This window comes from Phalacrocorax aristotelis, chromosome Z (assembly GCF_949628215.1).
Source record: "Phalacrocorax aristotelis chromosome Z, bGulAri2.1, whole genome shotgun sequence".
In the NCBI taxonomy this organism is placed as follows: Eukaryota; Metazoa; Chordata; class Aves; order Suliformes; family Phalacrocoracidae; genus Phalacrocorax; species Phalacrocorax aristotelis.
Window position 1 is genome coordinate 51,858,006 of NC_134311.1, and position 17,083 is coordinate 51,875,088.

The window sequence follows — 17,083 nt, forward strand, 5'->3', positions numbered from 1 at the left end:
TCTTTAAGGATAAAAATCTAAGCTTCCATTTTAAAGGAAACTGGTCCTGATGAAAGGGGAATATGCATAGTGTAGGGATAAATAAACCTTTGAGGTGTCATCCCTATGTAAAACAAGTTATAGCTTAGAAGTTTTAAAATTATTAGAAAGTAGCAAAAAATTACTTCGTACAGCATTGGAAGCACTAAGGGGCAGTCTTTAAAGCTGCATTGTACAAATTCAAAGAGTAAGTTTTGATTCAGTGGTTTGTTGAAGTTGGATATGGCAGCAGAGACCTGCATGTCAGCCTCTGAGGAACTGGCCTATATTTTTCTTGAGGAATTTCCTTTAAACTTAGAAGCGCCCACTCCTGTGTCAAAGAAGTAACTGAGCGTTCACTTCACCTGATAAGTAGCACTTTGGCTCCCTTGCTTCTGTGCACACTGCCCGCAGGCAGGACCGCTGAAGGAGGTCTGTGAGCCCTATCCTGCCTATCCCAGGAGGGCAACTCAGTCACTCAGACACCGTCTTTCACAAGCATCTAAAGTGAATGCTGATCAAGATGTTGCATTCCAAGAAATCTGTGTGTGATGCCTCAACTAAAACTGGCAGAATGGACCTGAATAGAGGTATTAAACTGCACTGTAACATCACTGTCATTGAAAGTGAAATAATGTTTTCTCTCATTTTGTCAGACTGCAGTACTGTATAGGATTTTCCTTCCTGTATTTCATTCACTGTTTGATTTTGCTCATTTTCCATTCTTTCATTGTGCCAGACGGTTTAAGTCTGGCCCTTTTTATTCCTCCCTTGACTCCCTCTGAGCACATTCTAGACTTAAAATTGCTTATTTTTAATCCCTGTTTGATAAGGATTTATTTATGCTCACTGGTCGCCTGAGAGACGTTGATACATGGTAGGGGAAATAGGCCAAACCTTCACAAAAAGAAAAGAAAAATTGTGGCATCTATCAAGCCAGATTCTTAAAGCATGGATGAAGTTCGTAATGTATAATGTTGACAAGGTACAGCATAGTTACTGGACCTTTGAGAACTTAAAATTGCTAACTAACATCATGCTTTGGTATTTGAAATATTTCCTGGCAGTAATAATAAAAAGTAAGAAACAATAAACCTTTTAATGCAGAATTAAGGTTATTTATGGCTTTAATTAAAAGTGAAAATTGGCTTAATGTCAAAAGTCTTTATAAAAATGTGAATTCATCAAAAATAACCATAAAAATTCCAAGGTGATAAAGGCACAGTTGAGTAATACTTCCAGCCCTAGGGATCTGTTCTATTGAAAAGCATGAAACCCTTTGCTGTCACACCCCGTTAGTCATGGATTCATTTAACATATTCTGCCTGACTGCTTTTAATCCTCCTTTTAACCTCCCCCTACACACCAAGTGACATTATTGTGGTGTCTTAAGTTGCTGGCTCTCCCAGACTCTACCTGCAAATGTGTCTTTGATGTTGCATAGACTTAAAATAGCAGGATGAAGTATATTCATAGCAGTGGAATCAGCTACTTGCTGTGCTAAACATTACATTGAGTCTTCAGCCCAGATTTTCTATATCTGTCTTCAAAGCTTTGACCCATTCCTTGGCCCTTTAAAATAGCGCCAGATTATATAATGTGATATAGATAATTTCCATCTCTGAATTATTTTAAGCAACTTTTGTTGATATTTGTTTAGGACTTACCATGTAAGGCAAAAATGCCTTTTCTGCAAATCTTGTAAGGCAGCCACTGTTCCCCTTCTTCTCCCAACCCACAGCCTCCAGCCATCCACCAAATACATTTAACTGTGAAGCTCTCCAGGTAATGGGATGAAATCCTCTAGACCAAGAATACCCCGGCACAAATACATTTAATGGAAGCAATTTAGTGGATAGCACAATAAACTTCCATTCACTTTTCAAAGGAAGGCAGCAGAATAAAGAGAGCCATGCCTGCTTTAATCATCTTTGTGTAATTTGTAAAATTCTTCATAAAGCATGAGGGCAAGCATGTACAGAAATACCATGCAAACATCTGGTAACAGATGCCGAAAATATCTAGCAAAACATTTTAGGTGTAATCTCAATGTATCATAATAGTCTGTAGTTCTAAAATATTTTGGTGGGATAAAAAGCAGGCTTCCTATGTTGTTTTAAAATGTAAAAATTGCTGACTGTGCCTGGATTTCATCTTCCCGTGAGGAAGATGGATGGAGCTCCTTCTAAGCAGGGAAGTCAGTGATAGAAAACTAGACAGCACCCAAAATGAGAGCACAGAGTGATTCTGAGAGGAATGCTAATGCACATCATACCCCTGGACTACAGTTACTTTTAAAACCTGCCCTCTTCATAGTCATCTCCTCCTTTCAACTTTGAAAGGACAGCAAACTTAAAAGATTTTTTTGTGTTGGACAATTACCATGTGGTGCTTATTACCACAACATCTAACGGAACCTGAGTCATGTGGTATTCAAAGGGAATTTCTGTGTGTAAAAATGGATATTTCTGTGTGTAATGAGACAGGGTTAAAAATAAATATAAGATCTGCAAGGGATATCAGTGCTTCAAGATCATGCTTCAGGATAGAAGTCAGCATCAAGCTAAATAGGTTAGGGAAAAGCATGGTATTTCTGTACTGACGATCTGCAGTTTCTCACTCTTTTTCCTGAAATGCCAGCCACTAGTGGACACTGTACATAACTTAAGGCAGTCTAGATGGATCTTGGGACTGGTCTGGAAGACGCATCTGTAGGTGTCTGAGGTGCATATGCCATGGTAGGACCAGTCCCAGGGCTTTTTTCCACCCTAGGTACTCCTATAGTCTCTCATCTTTCAACCTGTTTCTTTCTGTCATTTTTTCCACGTGCAGAGTTGAACTGAATTGTCAATTTAGAAAGCATATTGGTACATACAGGCAAATGCCACTTAAACATTTGATATGCTATGTGTTTGCAAATCTTTATCTGGCTTGGACCTCAAATTAATTTAGGGTCTCATGAACTATTTACCTTTTCTTTTCACCTTACATCAATAATTACCTAACAACTGCTCAGCTTTTTCAATCTTCTGTGTATTTTAAAGGCAGGCCAGGACCAGAAAGAGAAATGGAAAACTCGAAAAAGGAGAGAAATCCAGTTTTTAGCTAAGTCACTTCCTGAACTAGCATCTTTTATATCAAGATGGTCTTTAACAGCCTAAACTGATTGTTTCCCAGAATCAATGGTAAACATGCAGGATTTTTGAAAGGAAACGACAAGGAGGAAAAAATCATGAGCTGAAATTTCTGTTTCATTTCTTCTTTCAAATGCAGAGTAAAAACAATACAGTTACTTGGATTGCTTTTTAGAATTACAGAGAATCAGAAGAAAAGGTTAGGAAAACAGAATGATGAATGAAGCAGGTATTTGCTTCAGCTAATCTTCATATTATTTATTCTTATAAAACACACACTATTCTCTGACTTCATAAAATCTGAAGACCATTTATGCAGTGATACTTTTTGCTCTGAGTATAGACTGGCTCTGAAAATTGCCAGCCTATAACATTGGGTGCAGCAGTTAATGGTAGAAATATAGTCTACACAAAGCCAGGATGAATCATTATATCTATTGGATCCTGTAGTTCTTATTTATAGAACAGTATTGATAGGGAAAGCGACAGTTGAGAGCTTTGCTTTGGTATCTTCAACAGGGCTGAGTAATTTTGTTACTTGAGTCATCCTGTGGATTCTCTGACTAGTCAAAAACCAGGGTACCACTAGTGTGCTGGTTTTGTCTGAGAAGGGGTTCACCGTGGGGGGTCGGCTACCCTTCCAGCTTCCCGCGCTGTGCCGCGTGGCGGGGGGGGCTGGGAGGGGCGGGGCCATGGTGGGGGCGGCTGACCCCGACTGGCCAGTGGCATGTTCATTCCATACCATGTGACACCATGACCAGTATATTAACGGGGGGCAGTTGCGGCTCGGGAGCGGCGCGGCGTCGGGTGGTGAGCGGCTGCGTCGTGTGTGGTTTGTTTCGGTGGTTCGTTCCCCTTCTCCCCTCCCTTCCCCCTCCCCCGGGGCTTTGCGCCTCTGGTTGTTCTCCTTTACGTTGCATTTCTACTGTTGTTTCTTTTAATTTTAAGTATTAAACTGTTCTTATCCCAACCCACAAGCGTTACCCTTCTGATTCTCTCCCCCATCTACTGGTGGGGAAGTGAGCGAGCGGCTGTGTGGGGCTGAGCTGCCGGCTAAACCACGACAACTTGGCACAAGTAAGCTTATTTTCAGTTGGTTACACTTTGTGTTGTCAGTGAACAGCAAATTTCTTTCATCTGTGAGCTGATGATACTGTATTTGAAAATATGAATCCATAGCTTTTTTAGTTTTTAAATCTTTTTATTGAAGTTAGTGAAAATGAAATTTTGCAACATATCATTAACAAAATCCAGAGCCTGCGCTATTACATACCCGGTGATTTGAAACCAATATAGAAGGCAAATACTACCATCATGCTCTTCATGAAGATCTATTTGTTGTGTGAGCTAGCACTCAGCCTTGTACAAGAGCATTATCTTTGTCATACAAGTATACCATGAAAAACAATTTGCTATTTCTGCAGGAGTCTTGCTGAAGAAATCTGTATTTGTAAATGTAAAGAAAATGTTTGATTCACTTTTAAGTATTACAGTGCAAGTCCCACTGTGAATGGAATGGACCTTCTGCTGGCTTTGTGTAGATCTTGTCATGAGCATCTGCAATGTCCAATGCTTTTTTTAGAGGTTTTCTTTTTTTAGAAAGTGCATTTTCAGACAGATAAGAGATTATTTCAAAAAAAGGACAAAAGTTTGCTTTGATTTTGTACAGCTGTTTGGCAAGAACAAGATCAGTTTGGTAACGTCTACCTTGTCATCTGAACAATACAGTGTCTATATTTTTAGATACGGTTTTAATTTTATCCATAATTATACAAGTGAACAACTGTTGTCATGTATAATAGTTCTTTAAGCCAATGTGTCCTGCCAAAAAAAGATTTAGAACATTGTTTCCATTTAATTAAAGTGTAGTAGATAAGTATACAACTGGTTAGCTCCATCTTTATGAAAAAAATATTAAGAAATAATTTAAACTGTTCAGCTAAACAAGAGCAGCTAAAGGGAATGTAAAAGTCTCAGTCTGAGCCTTGAACTGAAAGACTAAAATATACCAGATAATGTCTTTCTCCTGATAAGTCTTTGATTCTTTCGCAGTTTTAACAGTGCCCAGACCGTGTCTTTGATCTTGTTGTGTAAATGAGTTATGGATCAGACACCAAAGCAGTTGCCTCTGGAAGCTGTCTGTGTTCTAGAAACGTGCATCATCTTAGCTCTTTCAAATGGGTCTTGAGGAAACCGTGCATGGATTCAGCTGACCAGATCGCTTAACACTTCAGCAGATGCATAACATAATAAGTTGTACTCCTAGGTCTCTACTGGATTTTTCAATACAATGCAAAGAAGCATAAACTGCATCTAACGCATGCAGTGTTTAATCTTAACTATATTTTGCTCCTTATTTATTTATTTGGTTGGTACTTAGTCTAACGCAGAAATAGTGCTTGTGTCTATTTTCCTGTCTTTTTCCAGGACAGAAGTTTTGTACTGTCTCTGCCAGAAAGCAAATATCATAGAGGCATAGCTTTGGGAAGGGTGGTCTAAAGGACATTTCTGAAAGTTGTCTACACTTGATGGAGGGTTTTTTGAATTGTAGTGTATATGGTACACCTACCAAATCACTAAGGAATGAAGGGGGTACTGAGACCTCAGAAGATAAGGGATATGTGTACAGACTTCTAGCTTGGTCCATTTCTGCCTGATAATCTTCCTTTTTGACACAGATTGGTCAATTGTAAAATGATGGCAGAACAGTGGCTTCTGGGGAGTTGTCAAAACATCCTTCCAGTGAAGATGGACTCTTCCAAGATTTGTTCCTGTGATATCTGGTTGGAAGGAGATCTTTTCAGGTGTTACTGTGCTGAGGAGGGATAAAGGGCAGGCAATGAGGGTCTCTCTAATCCTGCTACTATTTGTGCATGATTTATTCCATGTTGCATTTATTGCACTTTCAGAAACCGCTCAGCCAGTAATGGCTGGAAGTTTTCAGAATCATTTTCCTGATTACACTAAAGAAAAAAGGTAGTTCATTGCACTGATGGGATGAAGCAGGTTGTATGTATGACTGTACAGTACTTCAGACTGTAGTAGAGGCTGGTGGAGCACAGCAGTCCACAGTAGGTGTGGAGCGTGTTGGAAATAAATAAGGATATGGATCATCTGGCCAAAGAAATTCCTGGAATTGCCTTGCAGAGTGGCCTGTGCTGACCTTGAACCAGGTTGCTATCTTAACTGAGGGGGCTTTACAGAAGCTGCCTTGTACAGCTAGTAATGATCCTGCAGATATTGCTCTTCTGCCACTGTGCAATCCCTGTACTAGCAAAAAGGGTATATAAAATCTCTACCTTTAGAGGCAGATCTCAATAATTGAATTCTTCTGAAGCCTAGTCATTTTATATCCCTTTTCTTACAGTCCACCTCTCCTTTCTTAGATCCCTGTTATGTATAATGTATATAAACCTGTCCATCCTACAATGAAAATGTTAAGAGAAATGGGAAAAAAACCCAAGTGCTTAAAGACAAGATATCTTCCTCTTCAACAGTATTCCTCTGGAAATAAGACATACAAGTATTTTCATTACAGGTTAATGTCGAGTTTTCTAAAAAGTTTTGATAGATTGTCTACCTTTGTATTTTGTGGGTCATGCCACCAAATACATTATTTCCGAAGCAAAGTAATACAGAGCTCTTGCTCCTTACAGGGCTTCATACTTCTTGATTGTTATTATTTATATTATTTTACAGTAAAAGCAGTGTTTTTTGTTGTGACTACGTATTGATTTTACTGCACAACTGATGAATCTACCAGATTTTTAAAGATTTTGGAATAACCAAAATTTTACACCAGCATTTAGATTTAGTGGAGAACATTAATAGAAAACAATGTTTGGTAATTTTCTTTACCGGTTATTTTTGATTTATTTAAGTTCACAGCACTTATTTCCAGATTTTCCTTTAATTTCCTTTAATTTCTTAGTATTTGAACTAGGCTCTTTTGTGAATCAAGAAACACAATGCTTGAATGTGTTTCTTACAGGAAATAAATTAACTTCTTTTTTATTTTTTCTAACTCAGGATGTCCTGAGTTAAAGTTAGTTGATGAGGAAGGAGAGAGCCAAGGAGGATTAGAGCATTACCTCATTGGTATTTCAGCAGGTTATTCAGGCACTAAGGTAGTTATCAGTGTCATTGTCTGTTATGTGACTGTGTTAATGTGGAGAAACTGCTTGGTTTGTGAACACCTGCCTTTTGGGGACCAAACAGCCAGATCCTACAGTATGAGCCCAGTTTGCTTCTGCATCTTTCAGGCTTCACTTGCCCTTGTTCAAACTCTTAGTTCAGATTTCACTGTTAAAACTGCAAAAGGGAGAGAATGGCTTGAAAGGGAAGCAAATCTATTTTCTTGCTTTGAGAGCAGTTGAACATAAGGATATTTTCCCTCATTTGTTCTCTGTGGAGTCCATTTAAAAGATGTCACTAATGCAAAAAGGAGTCCATTGAGGGGCTAAAGGTCATTAAGCAGTGTCCATGGCAACTAAGAAACTATTCTGCAGAAAAATTGCAGCAAAGAGTAAGTGTTTTAATCCCCAACTTTAATCCCTTTACTTCCTGTTTTCAAAATGAAATATAAATCAGGCACCATGGTGTGCAGCAATTTTTCCTGAAAGCGATGTTGGCAAAAAGGGATTAGGAATGGGCAGCAGTGTTTAAAGAATTTAATCATACAATTTGTTGGAAAACTTTTGAGACTACGAATGACCAGTTCTTTTGAGCATGATCAGTGAGAAACAGGAAAGCAGACCCTGAGGAGGACTGCCTGTGGCTGACCAACCCCCCTCCCCTGCAGCAGCAGCAATGTGCACCGTGGAGGGGTGCATGAGGTGTGCCTTGCAAGAAAGCTACATCATGGGGGATATGCTTTGCCAGTGGTGCAAGTAGAGCTCTGCTCTCTGGGGAGGAGGAAACATTGAAACCCCCCTGTGATTTTCACGGTGCTCTGGCAGCTGTGACACTTGTTATAACCAGGAGATTGCTGGTTCAATATGATGTTACATTTATTATTTCACATCATGATTTCTCCATGCACTTGATTTCTGCCCTGAGATCATGTTCCTGTGAGCTTTGGCACTGTGGTGTGTTGAAAAGTGCACCAGAAGGAAAAAGTGCTGCCGCCCTTGTTACATTTGGCATTTTTGCAAAAAAAAAAATCCAGATTATCCCAGAACTCTTTAAACAGCTGTCAGTGCATGCCCACAGCATTTTGTATTCTTCAGGTTCATTTTTGGCAGCAAACAATATCCTTTTCTGCATTTGTGTGTCTTCACTTCGCTACCACAGCGTATGCATGAAAGTGGGCTTGAGAGTGCCACATCTTAATTTAGGGGCCTGGTTGACAGAGACCATTGGGATGCAGTCCTGATGGGCAAAGCAATGCCAGAAGGCTGACGTCTTTTAGGAAGGAAATCTTAAAGGCACAAGAGTAGGCTCTTCCTGTGTGCTGAAAGACAGGTGGCGCGGAGAAAGACTGGGCTGGCTGACCAGAGAGACTTGGCTGGTACTCAAGAAAAGAAAGAGAGTTTATGACCTTTAGAAGAAGGGGCAGGCAACTCAGGAAGAACATAAAGGTGTATTGAGGTTATGCAGAGAGAAAATTAGAATGGCCAAAGCCCATCTAGAATTTATTTTGGCTACTCCCATAAAAGGCAATTAAAAATGTTACTATAAATACATTAGCAACAAAACTAAGGAGAGTCTCCATCCTTTATTGGGTGACAACTTAGTGACAATGTATTGAGGAAAAGGCTGAGGTACTTAACACCTTTGGATGTCTTCCAACAGTAACACCTGTTGTCCTCTGGGTACCCAGCCCCCTGAGCTGGAAGACAAGGACAGGGAGCAGAATGGAGCCCCAGTATTCCAAGGGGAAATCATTAGTGACCTGCCATACCACTTAGACATGCACAAATCTCTGGGGCCAGGTGGGATCCACCCAAGGGTAGTGAGGGAGCTGGCAGAAGTGCTCACCAATCCACTTTCAATCCTTTATCAGCAGCCTTGGCTAACTGGGGAGGTCCCAGGTGACTGGCAGTTAGCAAATGTGACAGCCTTCAACAGGAAGGGCCAGAAGGAGGATCCAGGGAACTACAGGCCTGTCAGCCTGACCTTGGTGCCGGGGAAAGTTATGGAGCAGATCATTGTGAGTGCCATCATGCCACACGTACAGGGCAACCAGGTGATCAGCCCAGTCAGCGTGGGTTTAGGAAAGGCAGGTCCTGCTTGACTAACCTGATCTCCTTCTGTGACAAGGTCCCCACTTAGTGGATGGGGGAAAGGCTGTGGGTGTTGTCTACCTAGACTGTAGTAAAGCATTTCACACCGTTTCCCACAGCATTCTCTTGGAGAAACTGGCTGCTCATGGCTTGGACAGGTGTGCTTTTCATTGAGTGAAAAACCAGCTGGATGGCCAGCCCCAAAGAATTGTGATGAATGGGGAGCTAAATTCAGTTGGTGACCGGTCACAAGCAGTGTTCCCCAGGGCTCAGTGTTGGGGCCCAGTTCTGTTTGATATCTTTACCAATGATGTGGACAAGGGGAGAGAGTGCACCCTCAGTAAATTTGCAACCAACACCAAGTTGGGTGGGAGTGTTGATCTGCTAGAATCATAGAATCATAGAATCATAGAATCATAGAATCATTGAATGGTTTATGTTGGAAGGGACCTTTAGAGGTCATCTAGTTCAACCCCCCTGCAGTGAGCAGGGACATTTTCAACTGGATCAGGTTGCTCAGAGCCCCGTCCAAAATGACCTTGAATCTTTCCAGGAATGGGGCATCTACCACCTCTCTGGGAAACCTGTTCCCGTGTTTCACCACCCTCATAGTAAAAAATCTTCTCCTTATATCCAGTCTAAATCTACCTTACTTTAGTTTAAAACCATCACCCCTTGTCCTGTCACAACAGGCCTTGCTAAAGAGGTTGCCCCCATCTTTCCTATAGTTGCCCTTTACACACTGAAATGGTGCAATAAGGTCTCCCCACAGCCTTCTCTTCTGCAGTCTGAACAACCCCAACTCTCTCAGCCTTTCTTCATAGGAGAGGTGCTCTGGACCCACTCCAACAGTTCCATGTCCTTTCTGTGCTGAGGGCTCCAGAGGATAGGAAGGCTCTGCAGAGGGATCTGGACAGGCTGGATCGATGGGCCGAGGCCAATTGTATGAGGTTTAACAAGGCCAAGTACTGCATCCTGCACTTGGGTCACAACAATCCCATGCAACACTACAGCCTTGGGGAAGAGTGGCTGGAGAGCTGCCCAGCGGAGAAGGACCCGGAGATGCTGGTCAACAGCCAGCTGAACATCAGCCAGCAGTGTGCCCAGGTGGACAAGAAGGCCAACAGCATCCTGGCTTGTATCAGGAATAGTGTGGCCAGCAGGAGCAGGGAAGTGATCGTGCCCCTGTACTTCATGCTGGTGAGGCTGCACCTTGAATATTGTGATCAGTTTTGGCCCCCTCACGACAAGAAGGACATTGAGGTGCTGGAGCATGTCCAAAGAAGGGCAACGAGGCTGGTGAAGGGTCTGGTGAACAAGTCATATGGGGAGCAGCTGAGGGAACTGGGGTTGTTTAGCCTAGAGAAAAGGAGTCTGAGGGGAGACCTTATCGCCCTCTAGAACTACCTGAAAGGAGGCTGTAGAAAGGTGGGTGTTGGTCTCTTCTCCCAAGTTACTGGTGATAGGATTAGAGGAAATGTCCTCAAGTTGTGCCAGGGGAGGTTTAGATTGGATGTTAGGGAAAAATTTCTTCACCAAAAGGGTTGTGAAGCATCAGAACAGGCTGCCCAGGGAAGGGTTGAATGACCGTCCCTGGAGTTACTTAAAAGACACGTAGATGTGGTGCTTAGGGACATGGTTTAGTGGTGGACTTGGCTGTGTTAAGTTAATGATTGGACTCAACGATCTCAAAGGTCTTCTTGAACCTAAATAATTCTGTGATTCTATAATTCTATGATTCTCATTACCCAACTGCACTTCAGTCTGGGCTTTAAATGTGCTATCCTGTCCATGATTCTACTTAGCATCACAAGTATCTGAGCATGCAAGACTGAAGCTATGTAAAGAATGCCTAAGAGTTTGCAGTTAACTGTCCTGACAGCAGCCCAGACACCCTTCAAGTCTTTAATTCTGTCCTCAATGAGTGTCCCTGTTCCAGGCTGGGACCTCCTCTGCATCCATTGTTGGCATGCAGATTTCACACTGCTGGAGATGGGTGTTGGCAGCTGGCCTGCACTGGCAGGTTCTGATTTGGTGTCCTCAGTACTACTCCTGAAGCAATGATATACTGGCTTCACTGTCAATCTCCATCTGAAGAGGGCCTTCAGCTGCCCGTTTGTTTCCTCCCCATGTTGCAGAGCTCTGCCCCATCTGCTGACACAGTTGTTTGTGGGACTCCACTGTAAGCTGAATTAGGGCTTTAACAATAGTGAAAACCCCAACCTGAAAAAGAAATGCCCCACAATAAAAGGGAGGCTGTAGGAACTCTGGAAGTTAGCAGTGCCAGTCCAGCCAGCACATCACATCATCTAGCCAGGAAACAGGCTACACAACTAATAGACAGTGGATGAAACTGTACTGGGATGTCCTAAGGAATCTTTGCAAGAGTAAAAATCATATGCCTGAATGCTAATACTTTGGATCTCTTACTAGTAAAGCTGCCAAAGTTTTTTCAGTTCTAGTCTTAGGCTCTGATCAAGGTACTATTTTGAACAGATGAGTATTTCTTTGTAGGAACTGGTACATGCATGAACTTAAGTTCCAGTGGAGAGCAATACAAAATTAAATATTTAACATGGAGGCAAGTGTTATATAAAGGATGCTGAAGAGTTTAAAAAAAGAGTGTGAAATCTGAAAATCTTTGTTTCTTGTGTACTAACAATTGTTGATGTTATCTAAAGATTTTCATGGCAATTTTTGGTGACCAGTGACAGGGAGAAAAATATGTTTGTGGTCAATGAAGCACCAGGTGGATGAGTGCTTGTTTATTTTCCACATTTTCCCACTCATGAAGTGAAAATTTGCCAAACAGATGTGTTTTCAAAAAGGGAAAGCAAATCATTCTGCAGTACAAGTACTTTCTTTGTCAGGCTGCATTTACTTGGAAAAGCTGATGTTTACCAATACCATATACTAGCTATATCTCCAGATCAGCCTGGCACAAAAGAGTGATTTTTTTTTTCCTGCTTTTTGAATGGCATAGCTCAGCTCTTAGATTGCTGTTCGTACAAAAAACAGGTACAAGCCTCTTAGAACTGTGAGAAGACGATGAAGTAGGAAGGGTCGTAGGTATAACGTAGGTAGCATTTCTGATAGGATAGATTTGTTTTCAGATTTGTTACAATCTGATATGGGGTACAGAGAGAGGTAACGTGTGTGGGTGTGTGTGTGGGGGCAAGCATCTGTATGCATGCTCTCCAGTTCTATGACTAGAGTAGGAAAGAAAAGAAAGCGAAATTTTTCAAAATGTGGACTTCTCCAAGACTTGTAGATGTCACAAAAAGGAGCATCCTTAATGCCACATGCCTTTGAGGACATAGAAGGGCCTTCTATGTTAAAACACACTACTTCTAAATATGTAGAGCAAAATAATAATAAGTTTTCAACAGAACTATGTCTGAAGAAGCTTTTTTGTTTATTTCAGGAAATAGCTGCTTACAATACATCTCACTCTAACTGTACTTCCCTTCTTTAAAGTAAGATTCTTGGTTTGATGTTTTTATTCCGTTTCCTTTCAGAACTGTCCCAGCCGCAATTTTTCCCTTTAAAATGGTGTTCTTGGTGTTGTATTTAATTTTAATAGGGAGATAACCCAAACTATCCCTCATATTAGGATAATACCAATCGAAAGAAAACTCTCTGTTCTATATGTAATAAAGGTAGAATTCATTTCAGTGTCATCAGTCTTAATGTAACAGTTTTCCTCTTGTATTATTGCTTCAGAATCAGAATTTCTTCTTGACTTGGAATTTGCCGAAGTTAGCTTGAGTGTGTAGGTTCCAGGTCTTTTTGATTTTTAATGCAAGAGGCTGAAAAACACTTTTGGTATGTTTTCCTGATTTATGCGAGGTCACAAAGATGGAAGCCATTTTTGTATTTGAACTCAAATGTTTGTAGTAGAACTTTGAGCGGAGAAAAAGTAACTATTTTTTGTATAGAACCTAACATCCTTACTGTGCAGGTAGGCTAGTTTAACTTGATTTTTATTGTGTTTTCCTGGCTGAACATTTAATTGAAACAGAATGTAAGAGCAGATGAAAATAGCATACACACATATCTGAAGGCTGTGGTAGACAGTTAGCAGAATAATGAATGCTATGGCTCTGAAATCCTCTGAAATCCTGCCCAAATGACTCACTGGAACCAAAGGTTACTGAGGAATCCCTTCTGTCTGCATTGCTTCATCCCCAAGATGCCTGTAGCCTCCAGTGAATTAGGACACTTCGCAAGCATAAATTTTTGTTGTCTGTTGTCAAAAAGGTTTAGTACTGTGCAAGAATGCACTGGACCTTGAAGCTGATCTGCATGAGTAAGGGGAAGATCTAGCAAGCAAGCCTATAATATGAGTAAACACCATCACATAGCATGGCTTCATATTGTACTTGTAATTTTCTAGTGGTCACATCTGTATGCTGTCAATGTCATGATGCTAATAGGACATAATTTTACTCTATCTGTACAAGCAAATATTAAATTCTGGCTACTCTTTCAGAAAAACTAATAGAATATGTAGCTCTATGTAGATAGGTCATGCTTCCCTCTACCAGTGCCAACTTAACTTACAATAAAAATGAGTGGCAGGCTATTGGCTTATTCTCTACTTGACCAATAGTGCTTAGTAAACTTAATAGATAGACTATGTGAATAACAGAAATTCCTCCTTAGCTTTATAATGAAAACAAAACCACACTTATATAGCTGTTATAGTTAGTGTAAAACAATTCTCAATGAAACACCAGTATTTAGGGGGTTTCTGCTTATTTTAGACATAACAGACAGAGATTAACCTGCTTCAAAATAAATAGACTATAATCAATGTCTCCCACTCATATGGAAATACTCTACTAGGTGCACAGCATACATACAGTCCCATTAAGCCTGCTTTCATGAAAGCAAGATTGAAAATGCTGTGATTTGATGACATAACTGACGAGTTTAAATGACTTGAGGAGTCCAGACTTTGCTGAAGAATTGCTAGAGTTAATTTGAGTACGAATAGGCAAGTTTTGAAGTTACTGAGATCCTATTTTATGCGGATTGGAAAGAAATCAATAATGTTTGAGAAATCTTAAATTACTTCTTTTCTGATTAAGTGTATTCTTAAACACACATCTCTTATGGTTTCCTTGATGGTGTCTGATTTCTACTGAACAGGAATAATGCGGAAGAAACTAGCTAGGTTGTACAAAACTATGCAGATCTCAGATAAAACACGCATTGGTTAGGGGAATATAAAATAAATGGTCTTTTCTTTTAAGGAGTCGTTTTCTCTGGCATTATGTCATGCATCAAATCAATAGCACGTCTCTGCTCTTGGACTCTAATGAAATTGAAAATTGAAGAATGTAGAATCTTACTGCCTTCTAATTACATCTGCTTGTATCATTTAATCTGGGGTAATTATTTAATCATATCTAAAATGTACAGGAGTAGAATTTCCATCCATTGTTCTGAAAGCTGATAAACATTAGTTGATTGTCACAGAAGTAAAACAAGTGTAAATCATGACCGACAGTGATTTGTTCTGTGTATTAGAAAAAACTGCCACATTGTGACAATGGGAATGTCTCAGATTTCCAAATACAAAACTTCACAAATCCACCATACAACTGAGCTATTATTATTGAAAATCTATTATTTAGAACAAGTCTTTCATACAGTGAAGTTAAAAGTCAGCTCAGCAGTTGATTTTTAACTTGCACCTTGGTCAACCATAAATTTAGGCTACATTACAGCCCACAGAAAATGTCTGTGCTCAGCATGGCAAAATTCTCATTCACGGATTCCATCATACAGCAAGGTAACTTTCTATCCTTGTAGTTCTCAAAAACAGATTAGCAAGTTTTCAGTCCCAGTGTGATTATAATGGTGCTCAGCTGAGCAATCATGAGGGAAGCAAGGTACTGCAGCTAGGATACTGGGAGATTTGTGCTGGGATGTGATTTATACAGAAGTCAAAGAGAGTGTTGGCTGTCTTTTACAGCTGGTTGATAAGTCTACAGTGTAGGCTGGAAAATAAATGCCTTGTCTTTAGAGCAATGCAAGAAACAGCAGTTAGATCTGGTCAATTATTATTTCTCCTTTATAGCTTTTTTTAACTGAAGATAAAGTTTTATTAATGCAATGATTGGTTTGTTTATTTGCTTGTTTTTAAGATTGTCTGGCTTTTCATTGTCTGTTCTGTGTTTCTTCACATACTGAAGGAAAATCATAACTCAGATTTCCCTGCTCTTGACAAAATGCAAAACATTGGTTTTAGTCAAAAGGTTTTATTAGAAGTTTTCTGTAAAATATGCAAAAATATTTAAAATATTTAACTAGGATAGAGTGTTTTTTTTACCCTGAATGTCTTTACAGGAAAAAACAGTGCCTTGATCAACCATATTTAAACCAGAGTCTGGTTTTCTGCTGTCTGTTTTGTTCCGAAAAGGCCACAGCTCATGCCAGCTCTGTTAATGGTACAGAGGACAGATCTGGAAAAACATTGCAGAGAGGTTGAGCTTTAGATGGCAGAGGAAGGAGGACCCAGCAACCAAAGCATGGTTACTGTGTCTCTCAAGAGAAAACAGTAATGGTGGGGAATGGAGATTTCCAGAAGTTGTGTCTATTTTGGGACGCAGCTGTGATATAATGGCTGGTTCTGCTAAAGGAAGCTTACCCATTTCTTGTCCTGCTCTGCTAAGCAGTAGAGTAGAGAAAAAGTCCTCTACCCCTTGCTCCCTACCCTTTCCAATGGTGCAACAGTAATCACTTTTAGAGAGCAACTTGCATACATACCCCACAGTAAAGGAGAGTAAAGTTATTCCCAACACCTATTATCTGGTGAAGGCTAATAGAAGGCCTGTGGTAGTATTCTTAGTGGCCATCTGAATTAGCAGTGTGTGTGTGCAGTTGCACAAATCAGTGTAATACCAACCTCTTGCTCACGATATTTCACTGTATGTGTATTAAATACATGTATTGTCATTCTAAAATTACATATTATAACATACAATACATGTATATGTGTGTATGTAAGTCTATAAAATCTATATTTCTTACAACCACCCTTGTGGTTGTAAATATGAATCAGTAATAACAAATGCATGGATTAAGAACTATCTTCAGAAATCAGATCACAGCTGTCTCTCTGTTTGTTTCACTATTTTTGGTCTTCTGTTGTTGATCCTGCATTTTGTTTGGTTTTATAAACATTGACTATTGGGTAAGCTGGAAAATTTATGTCAGCACAGGTTGTCATGATAGATGTGTTCTCAGTATCAAAGGAATTGCAAATGCCATTCCTGAACAGTGCAAAATAGAAAAATGTGTAAAATAGGCTGTTGCTGTTATTTAATACTTGTAACTAATGTGTAAATACTTAGCTCTCATTTCCCTGTTGTGCCCACTGTTTCATCCGTGAGTGCTATCTGATCATAGAAAACTGGTCTGTTTCTTACTAAAAAAAAAAAATAATTGCACAAAGAAACAAGCGACTTCATGCAGGCAACCTCCATAAATTTGTATTCTCTGTGATAGAATCCAGATTGTTTTATAGAAGTCAGATTTTTTAAAACTATTTATTTTTATACTAGATTCCATAGAAATTTAAAGTCACATACTGCCCATTAATAAAGTGATAAGAATTTGAATCTATCTGGCATTTAACTTCACATGCACTTAATTTCAAGAAAAAAACATGTTACTAGTGATAGCAGTAAAAACAGA

At 39.9% G+C, this 17,083-nt stretch overlaps 1 protein-coding gene across 2 annotated transcripts in view; it reads left to right on the forward strand.

Moving 5' to 3' along the window:
- The window catches only part of GLIS3 (GLIS family zinc finger 3), a 177,939-nt gene that overhangs the window by 123,740 nt on the left and 37,116 nt on the right, over window positions 1–17,083 (forward strand). The gene's annotated exons all lie outside the window — the stretch shown is intronic.